Source organism: Miscanthus floridulus, chromosome 2 (assembly GCF_019320115.1).
Source record: "Miscanthus floridulus cultivar M001 chromosome 2, ASM1932011v1, whole genome shotgun sequence".
Taxonomy (NCBI): domain Eukaryota; kingdom Viridiplantae; phylum Streptophyta; class Magnoliopsida; order Poales; family Poaceae; genus Miscanthus; species Miscanthus floridulus.
The window spans coordinates 11,527,118-11,545,665 of record NC_089581.1 but is presented as its reverse complement, the minus strand read 5'-3'; the positions used below and the strand labels follow the sequence as shown (position 1 = coordinate 11,545,665).

At 44.7% G+C, this 18,548-nt stretch overlaps 1 protein-coding gene across 1 annotated transcript in view; it reads left to right on the top strand.

Moving 5' to 3' along the window:
- Positions 1-2,631: 2,631 nt before the first annotated feature.
- Positions 2,632-18,548, top strand: part of LOC136537923 (dolichol-phosphate mannose synthase subunit 3-like) — a 282,016-nt gene continuing 266,099 nt past the window's right edge. Inside the window, exon 1 of the mRNA XM_066529902.1 lies at positions 2,632-2,639. The gene's annotated coding sequence lies outside the window, so the exon portion shown is untranslated. The remainder of the gene's footprint in view (positions 2,640-18,548) is intronic.

Genomic DNA, 18,548 nt, shown 5'->3' with positions numbered 1-18,548 from the left:
CCCAGCACCACTCCTGGCGTGCTCGGCATCCCTCCAGGAGTGCTCGACATCCCTCCCGAAGTGCTCGGCACTACCCCAGGAGTGCTTGACTCTACCGCTGGAGTGCTCGACACCTCTTCCCCAGCGTCTCCACCACCATGGATGACCAAGTGCTCGACGACGAAGGTGCTGGTGAAGCCGCCAGCTTCCCCGTACTCGGACTGCTCCATTCCCAAGCCACCTTCTCGTCGAACATGACGTCATGCGAGACAAGCACCTTGTCTCCGCATGGGTCGTAGAGCCAGTACACCTTGGTATCCTCCACGTAGCCCAGGAACAACATCAGTGTGCTCCTGTCCTCCAGCTTGGTGAGGTTCGGCTTTGTCTTCCTAACGTGGCTGATGTAGCTGAATGTCTGGAGGAAGGACATGCTCGGCTTGCACCCATACCAAGGTTTGAACGGCGTCTTGCCCGTCAAGGCCTTGGTTGGAGCGCGGTTGAGGATGAACACCGCCGTAGTCACCGCCTCCCCCAGAACCTTGCCAGCATGCCTTTGGCCTTCATCATGGATCGGGCCATGCCGACCACCGTTTGGTTCCGTCGCTCCACCACGCCATTTTGTTGTCGTGAGTACGACGCGATGTGGTGTCGCTCCACACCCTGATCCACGCAGTATGCAATGAACTCCAACGAAGTGAATTCACCACCGCGATTAGTCCTCAGCACGCGGAGCTTCTTGTCGCTTTCGGCCTCCGCACGCATCTTGAACTTCTTGATCGCCGCCGTCTCTTCGTCCTTGCTCATCAGGAGTTGCAGCCACATGTAACAACTGTAATCATCCATGAGCAGGAGGAAGTACCACCGACCACCATTTGTAGCAGGCGTGATCGCCCCGTAGAGGTCGCCATGGACGAGCTCGAGAGTTCGTGTGATACCTGGCCGCCTTTGGGAAAGGTAGCCTCCTCTGCTTCCTGGCCAGGCAGCTGTCACACAGCTCGCCTCCATGCTTGATGTGGGGTAGCCTTTGGACCATCTTTTCTAGCTGACCAAGCGCGTCGATGCTGAGATGTCCAAACCGGGCATGCCACATCCACGGTTCCTTGGAGTGCCTTGCCGCCAGGCACACCGGCTGCTCTACCTTCAGGTTGAGCAGGTACAACTAGTTCAGGGACCTCTTCACCTTGGCGAGAAGTCGTTGCTCCTGGTCCCTGATCCTAAGGACTCTGTCCTTGATCAGTATCTCGCTACCGTGCTCATCCAGCTGACCAATGCTGATGATGCTGGAACGCAGCTGCAGGATGTAATATACATCCGTTAGCGCATGGTGCTCCCTATTCTAGCACCTGAAGATGATGGTACCGCGCCCTTGGATAGCCACCCTTGAGCCATCACCAAACTTCACCGTACCGGTAACATCGTCATCGAGCTCGAAGAAGGATGCCTTGGAGCCCGTCATATGGTTGCTGACACCAGATTCCAAATACCACCGCTGCTCCTAGTCGGCACCCACACGTCTGAGGTGGACTTGGACGTGTGGTTCGTCGAGGTTAACGGTCTTTAGGGCCCTCCTAGGTCCTTCCACCGTCGTTGCCTCTTCCCTCTCGGCCTCGATATTGTGTAGTGCACAGAACGTCGCCATCAGGATAGTGGCCTCATCCTCATCATCGGCTTGCGCCAGATCAACCTGAGCCTTCTTTTCCTGCTTGCGGTTTGGGCACTCCTGTGCCCAATGGCCCATCTTCCCACAACACCGGCAGGCATTGGGGTTGACCTGCTTCTTCTCTGAAGAAGCCTTGCCGCGGCGCTTGCCATCACCACCACGGCTAGAGGAGGCTGCCTTTCCAGAATTCCTCCGAGCATCCCACTCCTCTTCCGTCGGCAGGAGTTTCCCGCTGTCCTTCGTTGCTGTCGCCTGCTCCAGGCACTCGTACACCACCCACAGACGGCCTATCACATCCTCAATAGTGAGGGTGGACAAGTCCAGCATCGTCTCTATGGAGAGAGCGATCTAGATGTACTTTGTCGGCATGGAGTGGAGGTACTTAGAGATCGCCTCCTCTTCATCGATGGTGACGTCATGGCTCTTCAGTTTGCTGATGAGCGTCTGCTGGCAGAGGGAGAAGTCCTCCACCATTTCACCATCCTTGAACTTGAGGTTGGCGTACTCCTGCTTCAGAAGCTGAGCCGTCGCCTTCTTTGCGCGGTTGAAACAGACGCGCATCGCCGCAATAGCCTCCCACGCCTCTTTAGCCGAGCTCTTCGCCCCCAACGGCTCCCTGTACTCCACCGGTATAGCAACGAGGATAGCCTCCAACGCTGACATGTCATCCTCCTCATTATCGGTGCCCTTGTCAACAGCATTCCAGAGCCGTCGGGCTCTGAGCTTGACCTTCATGGTCACCGACCACTCTCCATAGTTGGTGCGAGTCAGCGTCGGCTAATTGGTGCCGCTAACCTCCCACACCGTGCAAACAACGACCTCCGGTCATGGCTGGGCAGCCACAGCTGTGCCACTACTGTCGCCCATCTCCAAACCGTCCATCATCGCCAGCGGTTAGTCTGGCGACGGCGCTTATATGGCTCTGATACCACTTGTTAGCCCACAGGATCACCGGCTCAGGTGAGTGAACCACTCACCAGTCTTGCCGAGCACCCACTAGCCGTGCCGACCACGAACAAGCGTTGTCCGTCCCCACACACTATGGCTAGAGTTTAAAGAAGAATGGAGAACAGAGCATATACACACAGTACAAGACACCAGTGTTGGCTGAAGCCCTGTCTGTGAGATGGCAAATCTGAACTCTCTTTACCGAGTTGCCGTGGTAGTCTATTTATACAATTCTATCCATCTAGTCCCAGTACAGCTGCCCTGCTGCAACAGTGACTAGATAACATACAGGGCTGACTCTGAGTCGGCCTCTGTATGTGCCTACAGTGCTGCAGATGAGCCGTGCGACGCCTGCATCTGCAGCGGCTACAGTATCACAGCAGGGGGCCTTTCGGTGCCGTCTTCCCTTGTTGTGTTCATACAAGGTAGCAGTAGATTATCTAACAAGCTGCTGGTTTGTGTGATGCGCTACATGCGTTGCAGTCCTTATTATCTATTGTTTTTGCTCCTGTGCCTGTCACATGAATACAGAAATGAACTCTTATGCGATACATGGATATCTATTGCTAATCTAGGGCAGTAAAAAACATATCATTTAACTTGATTGGTCATTGTCTCATTGAAAAAGTGCAGGCATGACAGCAGGGGATAGCAGTTAGGCCGTTGGTTGGTGTAACCCCAATCCGGCTATGTCCTTTGGGCGGCCTTTCCAGTTCTCACAGAAGATGTAGTCATGACAAACCATCCGTTGAAACTATAGTAAATTAAATCGCTTCGCTAATTACAACACATGTTTGTGATGACATGCATGCATGTATCACTCAGGTTCACTTTGGCACCATAGTCCGCACAATATAATCAAGACCACATATAAGTATATGAAACTAGCTCCATCCCTTCCCCTGTCTTCCCAATTTCTCATGCTTCCACGGGAAAAAAAACTCGCCTTGCGGTAGGCAGACAGCCCCGCAACTTTGTGCTTAAAGAACAAAACCTCTCACGTAGGCCGAGAAAACCCCCGAACCCCTGCCCCGCCCTCACACAGGGGCCCATAGCCCTGTGAGTGGGCCGGTCCTTTTCTTACCTGTGCTTTGGGACACAGGGCAGACGAGGGGATTTTTTTCAACGCGCAGATAAACTGCGTCACCTCCGGTCAACAAATCCGCCCCCGAGGGGGTCGAACTTGGGCCGGCAGGGTGCAAGGTGCACCGTCCGACCAACCGGATAGGCGCTCGCTTGCATGCTTCCATGAAAAGAGAACAAAAGCTATACTTCCTGCACCTTGAGTTCTTAGGTGTGGGGATCTCTTTTTTTTAGAAAGGCGGCAAGAGTTTTGCCGATTTTTATTAGACAAGGGAAAAGGAAGAAACAGTGATTACAAGAAAAACTACTGCACTACTGGGTCTGCAACTAAAACCACTACGGCGCGGTCGCCGTGCCAACCCCAACTCTGAAACAGAAAAACGAAAGACCACTAGAGGAAAAACTTAACGCTACAAAACGGGAGAAACTACTCTTCGTGGCCTGCCGGGTTTGTTGCATGTTGGTATTGCAGAATGTCATCTTAGCAGAGCAGCGCTACTTGACTTGCTTGTAAGGATTTGTGTGGGAAAGTTCTTCTATTCCGTTTCTTCCAAATATTCCACCAAAAATAGATCATGATTCCGTCTATCCTCATCTTCTCTGTCTTGTCGAATTTGGCGTGGCATTGTCACACCCCAAAATTCTCGATTTTGGGTTGTGCATATAAAACACTAAATAAAATAAATGATTTCAATGATGATATAAAATTTTCCAAGATTACTTTAAGTATAGAAAATTTAGTTATAAAAAATGGTTTTCGAAATTTGTCTAAATTAATTTGGCGGGTTTGTGCTTGATGTTTGCTTGTTGTTGACTTTTGTGTTGCGAATGCGTAAAGTTTTCAAAACGCGTTTAGTAAATCGTTTATCTTTCTCCGGCTTGTCTCTGTCTTTTTTTAATCAAATCCCTGCTTTCTTGATCTTAATCTTTTCATTTGGAGTTCCCGGAATCTTTTCCTTCTACTCCAAATCACTCCTTTGACTTCATCATCCATCAACATATCTCTATGAACTTCCCTGGAATTGTTCTAGCTTTTTCTGGAACTTTTTCCCACTTTTCTACGAGCATAACCTAATTTTGAGATGCTCCAAAATATCTTTTCATGAGCTCCAAATATTTTATTTGTGTTCCTCATCCTTCAATCTGTCTTCAGGATTTTTCTAGGGATTTTTCTAAGCTTCGGGGTACTTTTCGGGATATAAACGGTAATTCTAGATTTCCTAGAATTATTTTTATTTCATGAAATTATTTATTTCGAAATTAGAAAAATTCTAAACTCCTAAAGAATCTTAAAGGCCCATGTCTTTAATTACTAACGGGCTTTAATGTTTATTTAGGCCCGTTAATGGAGATGTATGGTGCAACATCAGTTAGCACCATATTGCCAGTTGACATGACGGTGGAGAGTTTTTCTCTCTCCATATATGTACCAACGGTAAAGCACACCAAAACTATCTAAGGAGAGCCTCTGGTTTGGGAATTCCCTAAGGTACTAAATTAGATTTTTCCTCCTTTCTTACCACGTCGTCTCCGTCTCCCCTCACAGAACTCTGCCCCGTCGATCTTCTCGTCAGCTGTCTTCTGGTCCTCATCACCGAAAACCTATCTAGTGACTTCATGGCAAGGCCCAAAGACCACGGTATGGTTACCTTCTCCATGTCCATTTTTCACCGCCTGACTCCAGCACCTTATTCAGTGTTTCTCTACTGCGGGTACAGAGTCAGCTGTCTGATGCCAATCCTGCGTGCTGCCATGGTGACCATCATCACCAATAATGAAACCGCTATCGGCTAGCTCCGTTGTTGAGTTATACAAGCAAATAACATCCACGTTAGTACGTGAGTGGCCAAAGGACCACAGGCTCACATTTGGCAAGTACAGTACGTATCTACTTTTCATAGTTTCTACGGCTTTAATCCTTCAGCGTTTATTTGTTTGAATTCTGTTTTGCTGCGTTCAAATTGCGTGAGTTTCGTTTCAACGTGATCTACGCGTGTTAGTAACGATGATTACTATGCTAAATGTTTCTGAGTTTTATAATTTAAATATTAAATTGATTAATGTTAATGTAAATGCATTTATATAATTAAAAGCAACGTAGGCTTTATACTTTGATTGTTTACTAAAAAAAAGTTAACATAATTAAGTGCTAATATAAATATGTTTGTAAATAATAATTTGATTAGTTTAAACACGCACCATGTAGATGTCCTGACATGTTACTCTATTTTGCAAAGTTAAAGTCTCACTTGCTTAAAATTATACAATAGTGTTTATAAATAAAACTTGACTAGATTTAACTCATATTTTGTTTAATTAAAATAAATCAAGCATGTAGTTGTTATTTTTTTAATATAAATCTTCCGGTAGTCGTTCGTTTTTAACCGTAGTTTCGTTTTCGACGTTTCTTATGATCTCGTAGCACTACCTCTCTTTTAGTATGTTGCTTTATCTTGTGTGGTGTACTATTCTTAGTTGCTTTTATTTGTTGTTTGTATGTTTGCCTATGCTTGATGTTTTTGCTATGAGTAGAAGAGAACCTTACGTAAGCTGTGGAGACCAGAAGCGAGTGCCAGAAGCTACAGAATGGAAGATAAAATTGAGGCTTTTCTAAGCAAGTTATTTTGGGTGTAAAGCAAGTTTAAGGCAAGTATAATATGAGACTCTCCTTGTCTCTCAATAACTTTAATACAACTATGCTCATGTGTGCATAACTTGATCACCACTAAGGATCCATTCTAGACCTTGTTATCCTGTTCCTTGAAATCCTACGGTTTATGTATTGGGTAGTTCATGCTAGTTGCTCCACTTAATATAAACCCTTTAACAACGATTAATGGCATATGCAACAATGGTTTAAAACTTAGCAACATGGTTTAAGAGGGCTAGAGCATTGGGTTATTTTATGGTGCTCTAATTTCTCTCCAAAAGGACTGATCTGTAAGCATCAACCCAGGACTTACAGTACAACCATGAGGACTACATGGCTCTGGTCTTAGCTAAGTAACATGATTATTCTAGTTTGTGAGCAGCTTACCGAAAGGGCAAGAGAGGCATACCAGGATGGGTATGGGCCTCATCCCTAAGGTGTGTACTATGCCGCGAGTGTTAGTGCCATTCTTGGAGATGACTCCATAACATTTGGGAGATAGAATCCTTAGCGGTTGCTACTTATTAGAGCGACTTGAGAAAGGCTTCGTAGTGAACCTTACCGACCTTCCTTGGAAGTGGGTCAAGAGGTTGGCCACCTCGGGCAAAAGGGTAAATCACGGCTTATGGTGAAAGTGTACCACCTCTGTAGAGTGTAAACTGGTATATCAGTCGTGTTCACGGTCATGAGTGGCCTGGACTTCTTATGGAATAGTTGGATATTATTGCTTTATTACGATACTCATGCTTATCATTAATGTTATAATGCCATTGCCTTAATCATGTGGTTAAAGTGGGTTTTGAGTACAACATGGCAACTAAAGCTTAATGCTAAAATGTGACCAACTAAAAATGCTTACCGTAGTTCAACTGTGTCTAGCCTTTGAGCCTTCATTCGCCCATGTTATATTTGCTGAGTACAACATGTGCTCACCCTTGTTGTTTCCTCCACACCCCCAGACTCTAGTAAAAGTTGCTCAGAAGATTGATGAAGATAACAAAGGAGTTCTCAGGATACTATCAGAAGTGCTTGGCATAGGTAGCCCCCAGTCAGTTGTCCCTGTAAAAAATGGAGCTTGAAGATTAGTTACCGTTCCGCGATACTCTGATGTAAGTGATAATATAGCTATGTATACGTTATTTAATAACATTGTTTCTGATACTATTCATTCTATTGTTGTATGTGTAGATTTCTTGGGCACACATATGGCGAACCTGGTTTTGTCTTTAAAACTAGGTGTTACAGGCATTTACGCCAGTAACCATGGATTGATCCAATCATGTGTACCGAATCCAGCACTGATAGGTTTAGCCACCGTTTGAGGAGGTGGTTTGGAGTTTCGGGGGCAGTTCTGAAGAGTTTGCAAATCGGATCGTTGGACCAATTGCGCTTCGTCAAATTGTTGGTAGTGAGAATCTTCTTGTGTAATAGGATCCATGTGAAGAAATAACGATATTTGGGTTCCGCTCTTGCTCTCCAAATTGGTGTTAGCTTTAGCTTGCTATAGCATCCCTCAAACTGTATACGGTACGCGCTTCTGGTTGTATATTCACCATTCGATGTAGGGGTGGGGATCTCTCATGTGTTCATCACGTTAATATTTCTCAATACATAGAAACTTGATCGTGGAGGAATAGTGCAATGTGCACAACTGCGGAATATGATTTGCCGATGCGGTTCAATCCCACAAAACTAAATATATAGTGAAATGCCAAAGCACATGTCTCATTGACCTCCTCCAATGAGTGTTAGTGGTGGGAACATACGTAAAGGTAGTGCTCATGCATGCACTAAGGTGGTGTTTTTGGTTATTGGGATGGAAAGGGACAGGATGGACGGCCCAGTTTTAAGAGACAGGATGATCCCATCTAATAAGGATTGTTCTCGTGATCGTGCATGATGAGTGGATCACATGAACTCAAGCCCATCACATTTGCACCCACGCTTGTTTGCCACCTTGCTCCCCAAGTCATCACACTCTACCTACAACAAGTTCTGCCCTATGGTTTTAAGACAATTCTAGCTCTCACAAGTGTAATTGTAGTGTAGTGCTGGCCTTTCATATCAAAATAAATAACCATTAAACTAAAACGATACGTTCTATAAGTATCGACATGAACATTTCTGCATATATAGTCCCATATATGCTTTACTGTTGCATGCCTCCATGTTCCGTTTCACCACCACTAACTATACTCATTGGGGGAGAGTTCATTGCGACATGGGCTTGAGCACGTCACTTGCTAGCATGTTGGGATTGAGTGGCATCAGGAAACGTCGTGGCTGCGCGATGTTGCCCTGCTGGATCTCCGGTCACCACTAACAAATCTAGAAGATAGGATGAAGATTAAAGAAATGAAGAAAACAATGTTGTAATATACATTTTTATTGTAATATACTCCCTCCGTCTCAGAAAAAATGATGTTCTAGGATTTTTCAGACAGATTAGTGGAGAAAAGAAATATCTCTATTATCCTTAGTATATCACATATGATTCCCTTAAAAGAAGGAATGTCGCTTGTGTACTTCCTAATTAAGACGCGCTGCATGCAAGCATGCAGAAATTCGAGGCAGACAACAAACAGTAGTGCGTCTCAGTTGGTAACTTAGTGCCAGATCTGTGGGCCAACCGCGTGTCTAAAATTCAGAACACTATTTTTTCTGGGACAAATTTTAAATCACAGAACATCACTTTTTAAATCGCTTCGTCTTGTTTTCCGACAGTAATAAGAGATTAAGACCCGCCTGTGACTATGTATGTCTGTTCTAAGGTAGTAACTCCTGCTATGGTCATGCCGTCACTCAGTCCTCCTCGTGTATCCGTAGCTCAAGTGTGGTCGCTGCTACTACGTACCCAAGCTTTCCTCGCAGACATGTCCGTGGCTCGACAGGTATCTATCACCAAAATGCGTGACCACTCTCGAGGTGGGCGCGCTGGCCGCAACATCCCCAATAGCACCGCGTCACTGCCGTCGTCTCGCGCGGCGTGGGCTCCCTTGACACACAGCTACCGCTCCTGCAATGAACGCGCTATCACCGGTCACCGCGTACTACATATGCGGTTAATAAAAAAAAGTTTGTGTGTTGTAGCTGCCATTGTTGCCCACAAGGACAAGCTGGTCCAAAGAGGCCCAGAACCACTGGCCCACACCAGGCGGATGCTGAGAATTGAAACTGTTTTGAGAGTTGTTGTAATCTTAGGTTGGTAGCTGTTGTAAATTATTACTTGGTCCACTGGTACCGCCGTGAGGATTAAAAGAACCCTAACCCTGTCAAGTGGAAAAGTAGTGCTAGTGCTGTATCTCAAAGTAAAATCTATAACAATGTGTGGTGTACTTGGGCCACTGGTACTGTCTGTATGTGTTGGAAATATGTGCCTAAAATACATTCCAGATTTTGTTTGGAGGAAAAACTCATAGATAAAAAAATGATGCAAGCATATAAAACAAGTAAACAGGCAACATGCTGACTAGAACAGGATTGCGCAAGAAAATTACTCAATGATCCCGCGCAGAACGTAGTCGAACGTGTTGAAGTAGATGTTGCAGATCACCAAGCGGTCGCGTGTAGACGCTGCCCAAAAACCTGATTGCCGCCCCGTGCAGGAGTCTCGCGGCAGTGGTTTCGGAGATCCCGCTCTCTTCAAGTCCGGTGCACGCTGAACTCAAAGGTCGACGAGGCGCAGCAGCGAGAAGCTCAGCACAGCGAGTGGGGTACATGCCTTCAACCAGGACGTCTCCTGGTTTTATAGGTCTTCATAGTGCATCAATTCATCTCATCAAGCAGTAAAAACTGTCCAATTGAATGACAGAAAATGCTGCAATCAAATAGCAGAAACTGCACAAATAATAACCTGTTGTACAGATACGCGCGAGGTGCGCGTGCGTGTAGCAACAGTCTCCTTCTCTCTCATTTGCACCTATTTTACATAGAGAGGAGACTCCCATATTTAAGCAAGGCAACCTCTCCTTGAATTAGCAATATGAAACTATAGGTTGTGCATGCTTTAGAATTTCTCAGATTGGACCAAACATGGGCCTAAATCCAACAGTATGGACCTCACTCCATATATATATAGTTCTACACTTCTCTTGTGTGCCTGCATGCTAGTTTTATATATCCTCTCTAATTCGTCATTCACGTAATTTGTCGCCCACTAACACTCACTGGAGGAGGTTGATGCATGGTACAAGCACATGTTCTTCAGCATGCTCGAGTGGTTTGTTGCATTGTTGGGATTGAGCGGCATCAAGAAAATGTGCGTCGTGTGTGTGGTAGCTCCTACAGTTTGGCACTATGGTCTGCGCTCCATGCCACAGTGTCAAATTAAAGGCCTATGCATGATGGCTTTGTTCAGGGCTATGGCATGCAGCCATAGGAGTGACTATCGTTACCCGGCGGCTTACGATACCAGACTTAGTATGGGAAGCAGGTGGCAGCAACTATGCAGCATAGAAATAGAAGGGGCCGAGGCGCAAGCGCCGCTTCTCCGGGCTCGGCTGATGGATTTGGGATGCGCCAGCGACTGTGGTGACAGCGGTGACTGTCTTCCATTACTGGATGGCAGCGCTAACTGTATAGGAATAAGAGCACACACTTGAAGCCGTTGCATTGATAATGGTCTAATGGATTACTCTACTTTTTTTACCTGGTATTTTTCTGGCCACGGACACATCATTTAGAATGTAGTATGTGCATCATTCGCACATCTTGCAATCTTTCGATTGAGAGTCATCGAGAGAGTGTGTATTCCAGTGCTTTAGTTGAATATGGCAGTTCGCCACACCATGATGTTCTTTGCTTATTGTCACTCCAAAGCATCATTTTCCATAGAAACACCAGGGAAACCATCACCCACTTGAAAATCATATATAGCAGTAAACCAAACCACCAAGTAGAGGTTGTTTCTCGTGAACTCAGACGAATGTTGTGATGAGAGTTCTTACATGCGAAGGCTCACTACAACATGTCTCTTTATAGAAGGCATTTTCTTAAAGGTATTTTTTTTTCAAAGTGCTTTAATTTTTTGTTGTATAAAGGCATTTCTCTCAAAAGGCCTATGAAAGCATTTTTCTAGCAATGGTATGTTACACCACACGTTGTAGGTGTAACTTAGTTGAAGAACTGGTCGAGTGATCGATAAAATATGGAAAAAAAAATTGGGTGAGGACCATCCCTACTAGGATGTCGTGCGGATTGTGCAGCTGGTAGGTGGGGCCACTATACTATTTTTAGCATGCGGATGGTAAATCATATACCTTATGGGCCACACGTCAGCCACACATCCCCACCGTGTTTCCGTAGGGATGGTGCGTACTGAATTTTTTTCCTAAAATATAGCCAGCGCAGCAATGGTATGTCACCGGGCCACATGGTGATTTACACACCCAACATAAACCATATTGCTGCCACACCTACATATCGTGAATATAATGGTGAACCAACACCCACCAAACCGAAACATCTATACCCGGCTGCTGGAGGCACCAGTTGACAGACATGCGTGCGGTCTTTTATAGATAATTCTGACTCATAGACGATTGAACGAGTTGCAGAAGGTGACCTTGGCCTCATTGTTGGGAATGAGCAGCATCAGCATAACATATGTCGTGGCTTTGGTAGCTACGACAGTTTAATCTACCACTATGATCTGTGTTGTGAATTTTCCCAGATCTGCATCCGTGAAGAGCAGCTAATTTTGCTCAAGCTTCAATTTGCACAAAAATAGGAGAGAAATGGTTGCTGCATTGAGAAAGTTTGGTGCAACCAGAGTGGAGACTGTTGTGATATATAACATTGCTTTGATCAGTAGAGTTTCCCTGTGGCTTGGTATATCGGACTTATTTATTAGGAGTGGCAACAGCAACTGAGGCGCAAGATGTGTGCGCTCTCTACAATACTTATACAAAGAAATGCAAGCTTAAGTACACTATCGATTGACATGTGCGCCTTATAATAGCTACCCGCACACCAGCTATTGCATATACTGAGGAGTGGCAGCAACAACTGAGGCGCAGGATGTGTGTGTTCTCTGCAATCCCTTTTTTTTTAGAAAACAGAAAAATTCTGGCCTCTGCGAAAAAACTACCCTATCCCTGCATGGACCAACCACCACAGAAACTGATACAAAGAAAATACAAGCTTGAGGACAGTATTGATTGATATGTGTGCCTTGTAATAGCTACCCACACACCAGCTCTTGCATATATAGTTGCGTGTGTGTGCATGCTCATTTGGTCCTCTGTTCTTTAATGTACATGCTATTTTTCTCACCACCAACACAACATTTAGTGGAGATCAATGTAGTACCTGCATCATCAACACAAATCAATAGCTTCGGATTGGGAGTCAGTAGGAAAGAGTATTCAACCTTGCACTTGCTATGACTTATCATAACCATGCTCCATGCTCTGTTTCATCATCAAGCGCGTAAATGATGAACTGGATCTGCCATGCTACTTTCAAGCTATCAGGGTGATTCTTGTGGTCAGAGAAAGATATTGAAGTCTACTATTGTCCAGAATTTTCTCATGATCTCTGATCGTCCAAAATCAGAGTCATAAGCCGAAGAGGGTAGACTACTCCGAAAGACAGGATAGCGAAAACAAAAGAATACCATAACCCAACTATTTATTTCATTAATCCTTATACCTTAGGCCTATAAGCTAAATGAAATTGTGGTAACATCCAACAAGATCATTGCAGTCATTACAAAGATACAAAATAATCATAAGCATAATGATAATTCAACAAAGCAATAAAGGTGCACATCTCAATCATTGACTCAACTTGCGATACTATCGTTTTTATTACATAAAGGGCACAAACCCCTATTCCTTAACCAAGGTGTGGCTGTGAGGGCATCTAGAGTAGCATCCCTTGCATGACAGTGAGGGCAACACATCTTCCACTTTGTTGATCTTGGGTAGTCTAGCATGACTTCTTCATTCGTCAATCTCACCAAATGCTTCTTTCGGGTTGGGGATCACTGACACTTTCTGGTAGCAACCTTGCAATGATATGACTCTGGCCACTTCCATGATACAATTGTTGAGTCTTCTGTGGACAAAATTTAACATAATGTTCTTCCTACGGGCAATGATAACACTTTCTCTTAGCTAAATCTTTTGTGATGTCATACTCCACAGAATTGCTGCTTAGTGTGATGTCAGCTTGCTGACTCTGAAGGTTTATCTTTGTTTGACTGGACTGCTTTGCTTGATCTTTCGGGGTTGAAACTCCTTATAGTTGATTGTCCACCCATCTATGCATACCTCCTGTGAAAAGAGTGGAGTAATCTTAGCTTGAGAAACTTCTGACTCTTTAGAGTCTAAGTTTATCTGACCAGGGATTGGAGCTGGATGTCACCATGTAGTAGAACTCGAATGTTGATTGCTTCCCAATTCTGGCTCTGGTGAGACCGCCTTCCTCTTCTTGTTCACATTAGCTTCACAACTCGGGTTCACCTTGACTTCCCTCTTATTAGACTTGTTCTAAAGACTAAGAAAAACCATAATGCTTGCAGCATTGACATTGATACTGACTTCTGAGCGTATTACTACTAGCACCTTCATTGGACTTCATTTTTTCCAAGCTTCTGCCACTTGTCTCTTCATTGATCCCTTTGGTATGTTGGTTTGACCTTGTGGCAAGCACGGTTGAGAACTCCCATGCTAAGTCATTCCTTCTAGTACTTGTTGTTGCATAGCTACAAGCTTTTCCTTGTCGAATGCAGTCAAGGACAACGTAGCTTGGTCCTCCTGATCTCTGAGGCTGGTGGTCTCCTCATTATGACCCATCTATGTAGACGAAGAGAGAGGATTTAGAATAGAGACAAGGTTTTCATAACAGAATAGAGGCCGAAGTGAGCATAACTTTTAGCAAATAATAAGGTTAGGGGGGAATCAATAAGTAAGCATAGATGAAGCATACTAGAACGTCCAGTTCTAACTAGACTTGAGTCCTACAGTCAGCATTGCTCTGATACAAAATTAAATCAACTTAGCTCTACTTTCAAAGAAGCAATTTTTAGGGTGTTACAAGAATGGAGGCTGGCTGAGTGACATAGGTCGTAGGTGTAGTGCAGTCTCAAAATGGCACCTCAAGCAACAAGAAAGCATCCTCACCTTCCTCATCATGGCGCTACATTTTTTAAATTGGGAGGAACATACCTTGCATTGTGTGGCTTAGAAGGATGTACCAAGTTCTACCCACGCCAATTTCATGAAATCAAGAAGTAGCAAGGTGTGCCACATGACTAAACAGCATGGGTAAATATTTAGCATTTTCCTACTCATTCTATAACAATTGGATTCTTCTTATTGATGATAAATATTATTTGCAAATAATTTTGTTTCTTTGTTTAGCCCAATTGACACAAACTCTTTTAGTTGTTGTCAATCAACTCCATGGATTAAAAGTTGTTGTTGTCTCTCTCTTATTTCTTTTTCTCCTAGTGGATGTTTGATTCCTACTGATGACAAATCAAGCTAACCTTCAACAACTTCCTTTGGTTAAACTCCATCCCTTAATGAAACTATTGATCAAGTCTCTTACAAAATGTCCAGTTCCTATATAGGTCCTCTTATAACTTAAATTTTGGATCATTTGTAGATTCACAATAGCCATTTGTTTCTCTAAAACATCACCATACTTATTACAATGTTGCGCATGTCAGTTGGAGCTATTACTACCTCAAGATGTCACTGGACGACCCTATCGCGGTGTCAATATATATCCATAGATGCCTCATGCCATCCCAAAGACGAAACTGTGGAACCAGAACTCACTACTACAGATATCATTTGTAGGGGCGACTCAAGACCATTTGTAGGGGCGGCTTGGCCAGCCGCCCCTACCAAACTGTCTCTACAAATCATGCATTTATAGGGGCGGTTCCCAGACCGCCCCTACAAATTGATTTGTAGAGGCGGCTGGTGTTATCAGCCGCCTCTATAAATTGATTTGTAGGGGGTGGCTGTAGTACCAGCCGCCCCTATAATACCTATTTTTAGGGGCGGTTCAGTCTAGAACCGCTCGTACAGTACATTTTCCCACAAAAAAATTCAAATTTACAATTCAATTTCAACCAGAACACTGTTTGTTTCCGCGTATTCCATCCAGTGTTCGCGTTGCCGAACGCCTTGCGACCAACGTTCCGCCGAACGCCCCACGACCAGCGTTCGCGTTGCCGAACGCCCCGTGACCAGCGTTCACGTTGTCAAATGCCCCGTGACCAACATGAGCGAGGAAAGCGAGATAATTCCGCCGAACGCCCCACAACCAATGTTCCAAACCGCGTTCGCTCAAGAGTATTATATAAACTACAACGATAAGAGTATTATATAAACTATAATTATAAGTCCAATTCACAAGAATATATACAATCCATCATTAAATAAACATAATCCACAAGGTAAAACCAATGTCAAATTCCATACACATTGTTATCAACATCCTAGAGCTAGCCTTTCAATCTCATGAAGGTGTTGGTACTGAGGATTTCTACCTAAGTCAGACTCTCGGTCATGGTAGGTGCCTTCAATGCTTTTGTTACCCTTTCCAAATTTTTTAGACCTTTTGGGCTATTTAGTAAAATCTGTGGTTCAAGGGCTCGAATCATGTCCTCCAAATCATCTTCATCCCTGACACGTGCTCTACCATCATTATTCGCACAACCTTCGTCGTTACCATCCCACCCACCAGCATCACCACATTGTTCATTGCCAAACTCAGAATCTATTTGTGCATCAAGCTCAGCTGAATATTGGGACATGGATTCTATGGTTTCGTCGTCGTATTCCTCCTCATCCTCGTCGTTAACAATAACCGTTTCACCATGATGAATCCACACTGTTGAAAGCTCTAGTTTGGTTTTGGTGAATTGATGAAACCCTAAGTGCTAACCTAGTTTATCAACTGATCATGAGATAGGTAGCACACTTCAAGTGTAGAAGCTAATGAAGATCATAACATGACAATAGTGATGGCATGGCGATGATCAAGGGCTTAAACTTGAAAAGAAGAAAGAGAAAAACAAAAAGCTCAAGGCAAAGGTATAATTTGTAGGAGCTATTTTGTTTTGGTGATCAAGACACTTAGAGAGTGTGATCACATTTAGATTTGATAGCCGTACTATTAAGAGGGGTGAAACTCGTATCGGAATGCGGTTATCAAAGTGCCACTAGATGCTCTAACTCATTGCATATGCATTTAGGATCTAGTGGAGTGCTAACACTTTTAAAAATGTTTGTGAAAATATGCTAACACATGTGCACAAGGTGATACACTTGGTGGTTAGCACATTTGAGCAAGGGTGAAGAAGACAGAGGAGATGCCAGCGTTGGTCAAGTAACCGGACGCTGGATCTGAATGCACCGGATACTGACTGCCTGCGTCTGATCGCGTTGACTTGGCTGTACAGTAGCTAGGGTATACCACCAGACGCTAGGCTATGTCCGGTCGAGGTGGACCGGACGCGTTCGGTCGAGGAAAAATGGATTTGGACCCTTACTGTACTCGACCGGACGCTGGGGCTTCAGCGTCCGGTCCGTCTTGTCGGATCATCCGGTCAGCTTCATAGCCGTTGAAATCTGACGAACAGCGTTTGAAGCTGGTGACGCGTGGCGTCCATCGGGCGACCAGACGCTGAGGGCTAGCGTCCGGTCAGTTGGACCGGAGGGTCCGGTCAGAGCGCAGTGTGCCCAGTGAAGGGGTACAACGGCTCTATTTCGTGGGGACTTCTATTTAAGCCCCATGGTCGGCTGTGCCTCATATCTCTGGCCATTTTCATTGACATAGCAACCTTGTGAGCCTAGCCAAAGTCCTCCCACTCATCTCCATCATTGATTCATCATCATAGTGAGATTGGGAGTGAATCCAAGTGCTTTGCTTGAGTGATTGCATCTAGAGGCACTTGGTGTTCATGATTCACTGTGGGTTTCGCTTGTTACTCTTGGTGGTTGCCGCCACCTAGACGGCTTGGAGCAGTGAGGATCGTTGAGCGGAGGGTGGTGATTGTCTCCGGCTCCGATCGTGGTGATTGTGAGGGGTTTTTGACCTTTCCCCGGTGAAGCGCCAAAAGGTACTCTAGTGGATTGCTCGTGGCTTGTGTGATCCTCATCTTGTGTTGGTTGTGCGGCACCCTATTGAGGGTTTGGCGTGTGAAGCCAATTAGCGCGTGAACCTCCAAGTGAGTGAATCGCCACAACGAGGACTAGCTTGCCGGCAAGCAAGTGAACCTCGGTAAAAAATTATTGTGTTCATCCTTTGATTCCGAGGTGATTGGTCTTCATTGATATTGATTCTTGTGATTGATTGGTTCACTCCTCGACATGGCGGTATAACCTTTTTGATCACTCTCTTTACATTACCGCAAACTAGTTGTCAAGCTCTTTAGTGTAGCTAGTTGTGAGAGCTTGCTTGCTTGGTTAGTGTGGCTCTTTAGTTAGCATTTGAGAGCACACTAACAAAGGGTAGTGTTATAGCTATTGAGTGAATAGATACTATCTAAACTAGAATTATGGTAGGTGGCTTGCATTTTGAGTAGGCTAGCACAACACTTGCTTCGCCTCATAATTGTCTAACCATTTTGTTAAGTGTTGTTGTAGAAATTTTTATTAGGCTATTCACTCCCCCCTCTAGCCATTAGGACCTTTCAAGTGGTATCAGAGCTGAGGTCACCATTATTTGAGGCTTAACAACCTTCGGTGTTAAAATGGCTCAAATCAACAACACCAAGAAGTCACCCTAATTTGATGGCTCAAATTATCCTTATTGGAAGTCAAAGATGTCCACACACATCAAGTCAATCAATAGAAAGATGTGGAAGGTGGTAGAAACCAAAATTGAGATTGGTGATCTAGAGAATCCCACCGTGGCCAAAGAAGTGCTTCTCCAAAACAATGATATTGCTCTAAGTGCTATTCATGATGCAATTGATGAGAGAACATTTGAGCAAATTAATAATATTGAGATGGCTCATGAGGCTTGGAAGAAGTTGGAAGAATCATTTGAGGGCACTCAAGCCGTGAAGGGTGCAAAGGCATACATTCTCAAAGAGAAGTTTGCAAGCTTCAAGATGAAGGATGATGAGAGTGTGCCAGAGATGTTCCATAGGCTTCAAGTGCCTATCAATGATCTCAAAGCACTTGGAGAAGAGGTGAAGGATAAGGACTTCTCCCACAAGTTCTTGAGATGCTTGCCTTCAAGATTTGGTACATTGGTCAC